Here is a 7,871-nt window from a genome sequence, read left to right as displayed (position 1 = left end):
TCCTTTACTCTTTGGTCTCTTTCCCTGTCTCCTCTCTGCTTCCTCCTTACATGCTGATTTCCCCTCAGTCTGACCTTTCTGCTCTTATCTATTCCCATTCTACACCACTGATTCGTTAACCTTTGGATACCTCTCAGAGACTGATCAAAGTTACGGACACACTCCACCCCAGCACGCCAAGTGGAAACTCATTGAAAACATTGCTTATAATTTCTGCTGGTTATAGAGACTTGAATCCTAATCACCAAATCACCGTGGATCCTAGTTAAGGACCCCATTCCACATGCTCTCCTGACACCATCTCCAACTTCTAACCACTACCTTTGTCTGCTGAATCTCTTTCCAGCTCCGAATTCTCTTGAAATCAAGCCCTGACTTCAGATGCCTCTTTCTATCGCTTCCTAAGTGTCCTAAAAGCACCATCAACAAGGAAACTCATTTCCTCAAACCTGCTACTTTTTCCTGCTTTTCCCATCTCGAGCAGTTGCCCCAAGCTAGATATCTTTCTGATTTTAAAGAATATCTTTTTTTCATCCATTGCATTTCTACAAAACCAGCCAGGATTCTTCCCACAAAAAAAAAAAAAAAAAAGAAAAAAGAAACATTAATTTTCTCAATCCAATTTTCTCGTGGTTGTTGTTTGTTTCTTGGTTTTTAATTGAGGTATAGTTGACTTACCACGTTGTGTTAGCTTCAGGTATCAATCCAATTTTCAAATCGTTTTTCAAAACGCATTCAACCTCTTTCCTGAAAACAAACCAATTCCAAAACAGACTGATGAATAAATTAAACATGCAAAGAAAGAAATGATGAAATCATCTTAACAGACCTCACCCACCCCACGACACCGCCAAGAAGATAATAAATGTGCTAAGGAACAATTGAAGAAGACAGTGTCCTGGGCGTGAAATAGGGAAAAAAAGAAATACCATGAATGTGGCCCGCATCGCGACCACAGCACCTCTGGAAGCGCTCTTATTTTATGAGCCATCCTCGTACCACAATTATGCTCCAAAACATATTGGCCGGCCTCCTCCCTGACCCCTTATTTTGTCAAACTAACCCTCAGTTCTGCTGTGATCATTCCACCAAGCATGCGTCTCCACTCTGTTCTGACTTTTCCAATTCTTCTCAAGGCCCAGGACAAATGATTCATGTATGGGCAGCCCATCACCATCCAATGAACCCTCTCTGTCTAAAGCAGAACCTAAGCTCCACCTTCTCAAAAAAGCCTTCCCTGATTCAATTACATCAGCAAATGCTTACCAAGCCCTGTTATGTGTACAGAGCTGTGTCCCGTGAAAGGATTGGTGGGGAGGTGGGCCGGGGAGGGGGAGCTGCTGAATGTACTAGAAGAGAGAGGAGATAGAAAGATGAAAATAACGTAGCCTCCAACTCAAGGTGTCTATCATCCAGTAGAACAATTTTTCGGAAACAATACTAAAGCCAAGTGAAATGCTAGGCCGAAAGGCACAGGCCTTAGGGTCCAAGCGGAGGCAAAAATAATTTCTCCTTTCTCTGAAATTGTATCTTATTTGTACTCGTTTGTGGTTCTATGATTCTTATGTGTTAAATATCCACAACTGGTTCAGAAAGCTTTCTGAGGGTAGGGACTACATTTTTCCTGTCTCTAAAGATATCTCAAGAACTGGCCTTTGATTGGAAGAGAGTGAGGGGGAGACAGAAGAGATAAGAGATCACCCCATTCAAAGGACAAGTGTTAATAAAGGGAGCTCATCTCATACTTACCGTGAAGCAGGAGCAAATAATAACCAAGCCCGAAATGAACCACAACCTTTATTTTTCAAGGGATGCATCATTTACACAACAAAGGACATGCATCAGAATTTTCAACAATGTCATTGTCAATTACGTTGGCCTCAAAGCATCCTCAGTTGAAAGTCAAGATAAAATATGTCTTCCGAGATCTCTTAGTAGTGATTGAGAGCTACATTTGAGGAAAAATGAATCAAAGTATATCCGTGTTTAAACCCCACCGTTATTATCCCGTGAAGGTGATAGCAATGGTCCAAAGCAAAGCAAGCCAGGTCAAGTTGAAGCAGGACCTGCTCTGGGCAGCCGACGTGGTACATGTCCAGCTGGTACAGTAGGTGGTTTGCTCTGGCCTATGAGTCACTCGGAAAGTGCAGTTCTCCACCAGGATTGTAGGCGCTAAGATCCGGTATTTGCTTTTAGACCGTGGGAGCAAAGACTAATAAGGAAACTACAGCAGAACAGCTGGGAAACAAGTTCCCTTCTGACTGCACAGAAAGCACTACTGCAAAGTCATTTTCCATCCTAGAGACAGGGGTCCAAGAGGATGTGTGCTTTCCTGTCCTTCAAATTCATTTCGTTTGCCTCACTTTTAGCTTTACATTCCCCCCCCCCACCCCCGCCCCTTAAAATGATACCAAGCTTCGACTCTGCTTGGTAACACGAAGCATGGCAAAAATACATCACTGGACAAGCAGCTAAAAAAATTTTCGTTTTAGTGTTTTTCTCTTCTCCTTTCAAATACTGCCTATTCAGCAATTTTGAGATCCCAGCTATATGTCAGTGTTAGCTTGTAGGGTGGCATGGTTTTACCTCTTCCTACCAAGATAATTTTCTAATTTCGTATGATCCTTGTCATCTGTGTGACCGAAATGAACATTTGGATCTCATCAAACACTACTGGACAGAGAGAGAATTCTAGAATCCTAAGAGAATGCAAATTAACACTCACCCCTTCTCTTGATTTCAAGAGAGGGTGAACAGCCTTGTGAGGGTGATTGATGGTCAGGAAACCATCAATTCTCTTGGAAAACCACTTGGATTCCAGCAAAATCCCTGAACAGTTGGAGTAAAGCAGCTGTCGGAAGAACTCACGTGTTTTAGGAACTATAGTTTATTGTTCAGTGCTTAGAATTAAAAGTATTTTTTTGACCAGGCAATTTTTAAAAAATTTATCCCAGTGATAAATCCATTTTTCTGGGTACAATGATCTAGCAACACATTTTCCTTTACTAACATTCATTTTTGTGCCATGCTCAGTCCTGCAGTTTCAGTAACACTTTTCCTGACCTGGTTCTTCCTGTGAGATGTTAGTTATGAACAATATGTATTGGGGTGTTCCTATGGAAAGGATGCCACCTTTTATTAAATTAATTTATTTTATTTATTCTTTTTTTTTTTTTTGGCTGCGTTGGATCTTCGCTGCTGCGTGCGGGCTCTCTCTAGCTGATGCAAGTGGGGTCTACTCTTCGTTGAGGTGCGCGGGCTTCTCACCGTGGTGGCTTCTCTTGTTGTGGACCATGGGCTCTAGGCGCACAGGCTTCAGTAGTTGTGGCACACCGGCTTAGTTGCTCCGCGGCACCTGGGATCTTCCCAGACCAGGGCTCGAACCCTTGTCCCCTGCATTGGCAGGCAGATTCTTTAACCACTGTGCCACCACCAGGGAAGCTCAAGGATGCTATTCTGGTAGAGAATCTGCAAAATGTATAATCTCATTGAGGAAAAGTATACAAACTAATTATGCCTAGACATAAGTTATTTTTTTACCCAGATGGATCTGATCGACTTATAGCCTTTCAGCATCATCCTAGCCCTGTACCTTTCCTGGCCCACAGTTCTGCTAAAATGAAGGAGTAAAGCTGCTGAAGAGAAAATGCAAAATTAGTAAATATCTCACTTATTTTCATGGCAGCTTCAGTTGATTGGAACTGAGAAGAAGAGAAAGGAAAAGAAGGGGTGATTCCCTGGGGAAGGAAAGAAAACTAACAAGCCAGTTTGGAGGCAAAAAAGCTCTAACGCTCTCCAGAGACCTCACACGCCTATGCCTATAACAGGATAGAAAAGCCACCAGCACATAGTAGGACCTCAGGATGCTGAATGATGGAAAACGACTGCTCTAAATGATGACCCAAGACCTCAGTTATGAGATCATTCTATTTAATCGTACTTAGGTATGGCCAGAAGCAGAGAACACTTTACAGTTTTTTTTCAAAAAGCTTTTTATATAATAAAGCAAACATCAGGCATGGACAATGGTTCTGTTGGTTCTAAAACAGAAACCAGGTTGTTGTCTAAGCGAAATGGAATTGTGTTGTGTTCCAGCAGGAAATGGCCAAGTGTAGAAGTCTATACAAAAGGGCAATTTTAATTTCCGTTCCTTTGGGGCAATGTATGGTGTTTCTTTTTTTTTTTTTTTAGTTTATTTATTTGATTTATTTATTTTTGGCTGCATTGGGTCTTCTTTGCTACAGATGGGCTTTCTCTAATTGCTGTGAGCGGGGGCTACTCTTTGTTGCGGTGTGTGGGCTTCTCATTGCAGTGGCTTCTCTTGTTGTGGAGCACAAGCTCTAGGTGTGTGGCTTCAGTAGTTGTGGCACATGGGCTCGGTTGTTGTGGCTCTCGGGCTTTAGACCGCAGGCTCAGTAGTTGCGGCACGTGGGCCCTAGAGCTCACGGCCTGCAGTAGTTGTGGTGCATGGGCTTAGTTGCTCCGCGGTATGTGGGATCTTTGCGGGCCAGGACTTGAACCCGTGTCCCCTGCATTAGCAGGCGGATTCTTAACTATTGTGCCACCAGGGAAGCCCCTGTATCGTGTTTCTTTACTGCACATACAGATGAAAGAAAATTGCTCTCTTTTTTTTTTTTTTTTTTTTCCCTGCAGTACGCCGGCCTCTCACCGCTGTGGCCTCTCCCGTTGCGGAGCACAGGCTCCGGACGCGCAGGCTCAGCGGCCATGGCTCACGGGCCCAGCCGCTCTGCGGCATGTGGGATCTTCCCGGACTGGGGCACGAACCCGTGTCCCCTGCATCGGCAGGCGGACTCTCAACCACTGCGCCACCAGGGAAGCCCAAAAGTGCCCTCTTTGACGTATTACTTCAGAATTCAAAAACATTCTGGATAACCAATAGGCATCTCACGTTTGTGGAAGCTGAGGTCCTCGCCTGTCTCCCCAAAATTGCTCTCCCACAGTCTCCCCATTTCCTTATTGGCAACTCCATCCTCTGGCCACCCAGGCCAAGCCCCTGGGAATCATCGCTTTCCCTGACATCTCACACCCGATCCATCAGCAAATCCTCTTGGCCCTTCCTTCAAAATAGATCTAGAATCTAAACCCTTCTCAGCATGCCCACCACTAACACTCTGGGTCAAATCACCTCCATCTTCTGCCTGGATTATCCAAAACCTCTCAACAAGCCTTCCTGCTTTCTGTCTTGCTCCCTTGAGTCAATTCTCCAGATATAGTTCAGAGGGATCCTTTTAACACATAAGCTGGACTTACACCCCTCCTCTGCTCAGACCCTCCAATGGCCCCCTTCTCGTGCAGAATAAAACTGAAGTCCTCAATTCCTCCTGCTCTCTCCCCAGCTCACTCTGCTCCAGCCCGCCAGCCTTCTTGCTGGTCCTTGAAAACGCCAACACCAGCTCTGCACTGCTGTTCCCTCTGTCTGGAATGTTCTTCCCCAAACATCCTTCTAGTCTACTCCCTCACCTCCTGCAGGCTCAGATGCCACCTCCATGAAGCCCTGCCTACTAACCTATTAAAAATGGAAACATACCACCTACCACCTCACCTGGTGTTCCCCGTCCTCCTCTCTTGCTCTCTTTTTTTAATTTTTAAAAAAGTTTTATTGAGGGACTTCCCTGGTGGTCCAATGGTTAAGACTCCGCGCTCCCAATGCAGGGAGACCGGGTTAGATACCTGGTCCGGGAACTAGATCCCACATGCCGCAATAAAGATCCCACGTGCTGCAACTAAGACCAGGTGCAGCCAAATAAATAAATATTTAAAAAAAAATTTTATTGAAATATAGTTGATTTACAGTATTGTGTTAGTTTCAGGTGTCCAGCAAAGTGATTATATATATATATATATATTCTTTTTTAGATTCTTTTCCATTATAGGTTATTAAGATATTGAGTATAGTTCCCTGTGCTATACAGCAGGTCCTTGTTGTTTATCTATTTTATATATAATAGTGTGTATCTGTTAATCCCAAACTCCTAATTTATCCCTCCCCCCACCTTCCCCTTTGGTCACCATAAGTTTGTTTTCTATGTCTGTGAGTTTGTTTCTGTTTTGTAAATAAGTCATTTGCATCACTTTTTTAGATTCCGCATATACGTGATATTATATGATGTTTTTCGTTCTCTATCTAACTTACTTCATTTAGTATGACAATCTTTATGTCCATCCATGTTGCTGCAAATGGCATTATTTCATTCTTTTTTGTGGCTAATATTCCTTTGTGTATATATATATATTAATAGCACATCTTCTTTATCCATTCATCTGTCGATGGACACTTAGGTTGCTTCCATATCTTGGCTATTGTTAATAATGCTGCTATGAACATTGGGGTGCATTTATCTTTTCAAATTAGAGTTTTCTCCAGATACATGCCCAGGAGTGGGACTGCTGGATCACATGGCAACTATAGTTTTAGATTTTTAAGGAACCTCCGTACTGTTCTCCATAGTAGCTGCACCAATTTACATTCCCACCAGCAGTTTAGGAGGGTTCCTTTTCTCTCCTGCCTTCTTATTCTCCAACACTTGCCATCAGCTAACATGCTCCATACCTGGCTTCATTTATTATCAGGCTCTCCCTACTAGGATATAAACCCCACGAAAGCAAGAACGTGTGGCTCTGTGTTCATTGCTGTGTCCGCAGCCCTCAGAATGGTGCCTGACACAGAGTAAGGGGATCAGTAACTGAATGAATGACTGCCGTGATAGACTCAATGTTCTGTCTTGAGCTAGGTGGCTGTATCACTTCTAGTTCAGGGAACACACACCTGGCACCTCTTGCATGAGGCACACCCTGTGCTCTTCAGGATCTAGGGGTGTAGAGGTGAACTGGAGAGACCACCCTTGCCTTTGTGGAGCTGACAGTCTGGTCTAGCGAAGGAGACATTAGAACATCGCAAGCGTCAGGAACAGAGATGTTCAGGAAGCAGGTCACAAGGACCCTCCTTCTAGTCTAGGGGCTCAGGAAAGGCCTACCATGAAGAAGTGACATTAACACTGAGACCTGGTTGACAGTACAGCTGGCCAGATGCAAAGAGAGAAGAGAATATTCCAGGCAGAGGAAAGAGCATGACAAAATCTGAGGCTGAGAAAATTAGATCCAGCTCATCGGAGGATAATGAGGGAGGACAATGGCAGAGACAGAGACAGAGAGACATAATATGGAGAACCAGCTCCAGGAGGATCCTGGGCTTTATTCCCGGGCAGTGAGAAGTCAGGCTTTAAGGGATATGATCAGATTTGCAAGTTTTTAACATTTGCTCTATATTAGGGGAAATGACTTGAAGACAGGCACGAATGGATGCAGCGAGATAATTTAGGTGGCCAGAGCTGATAGGGGTTTGCCCTAGGCTAGTGGTCATAGGAAGGACGTACCAGGAACGTAGTATGAGTTTATATAAAACTATCATCCTTACTCAGGTACTCCATCTCCCTCAAACCCTCATGATTCAAATCACCCAACAACCTGAACAATGAGAGAGGATAGAGGTGTAGATGAACTAAGATAAAAATGGTTCTATTATTACAATTTTATGTTTATTTTAGAAACATATTGCAAAGTATGTTAATATTGTCTTGTTATTAATATTGCAGGAATAATCAAAACAAAATATTTTAGAGCATTTGCCAAATTAAATGTGCCATTAACAAAGAACAAAAATGGTGTGCTTAACGGTGTTAAAGAAGATGAAACCCAGAAAAGTATTTTCCTCCATTTTACAATTGAGGAAATTGAAGCTCAGAGAGGTTAAGTCACTTCCCCAAGGTAATACAGCAAAAAAGTGACAGAGCTAGGACTTAAACCTAGTCTTCTGGACACCAAGTCTGGTTTCAATCCACTGACTTTTCCCT

Source organism: Lipotes vexillifer, unplaced genomic scaffold (genome assembly GCF_000442215.2).
Source record: "Lipotes vexillifer unplaced genomic scaffold, Lipotes_vexillifer_v1.1 scaffold575, whole genome shotgun sequence".
Lineage (NCBI taxonomy): Eukaryota > Metazoa > Chordata > Mammalia > Artiodactyla > Lipotidae > Lipotes > Lipotes vexillifer.
Note: the sequence above shows the minus strand (reverse complement) of the source record.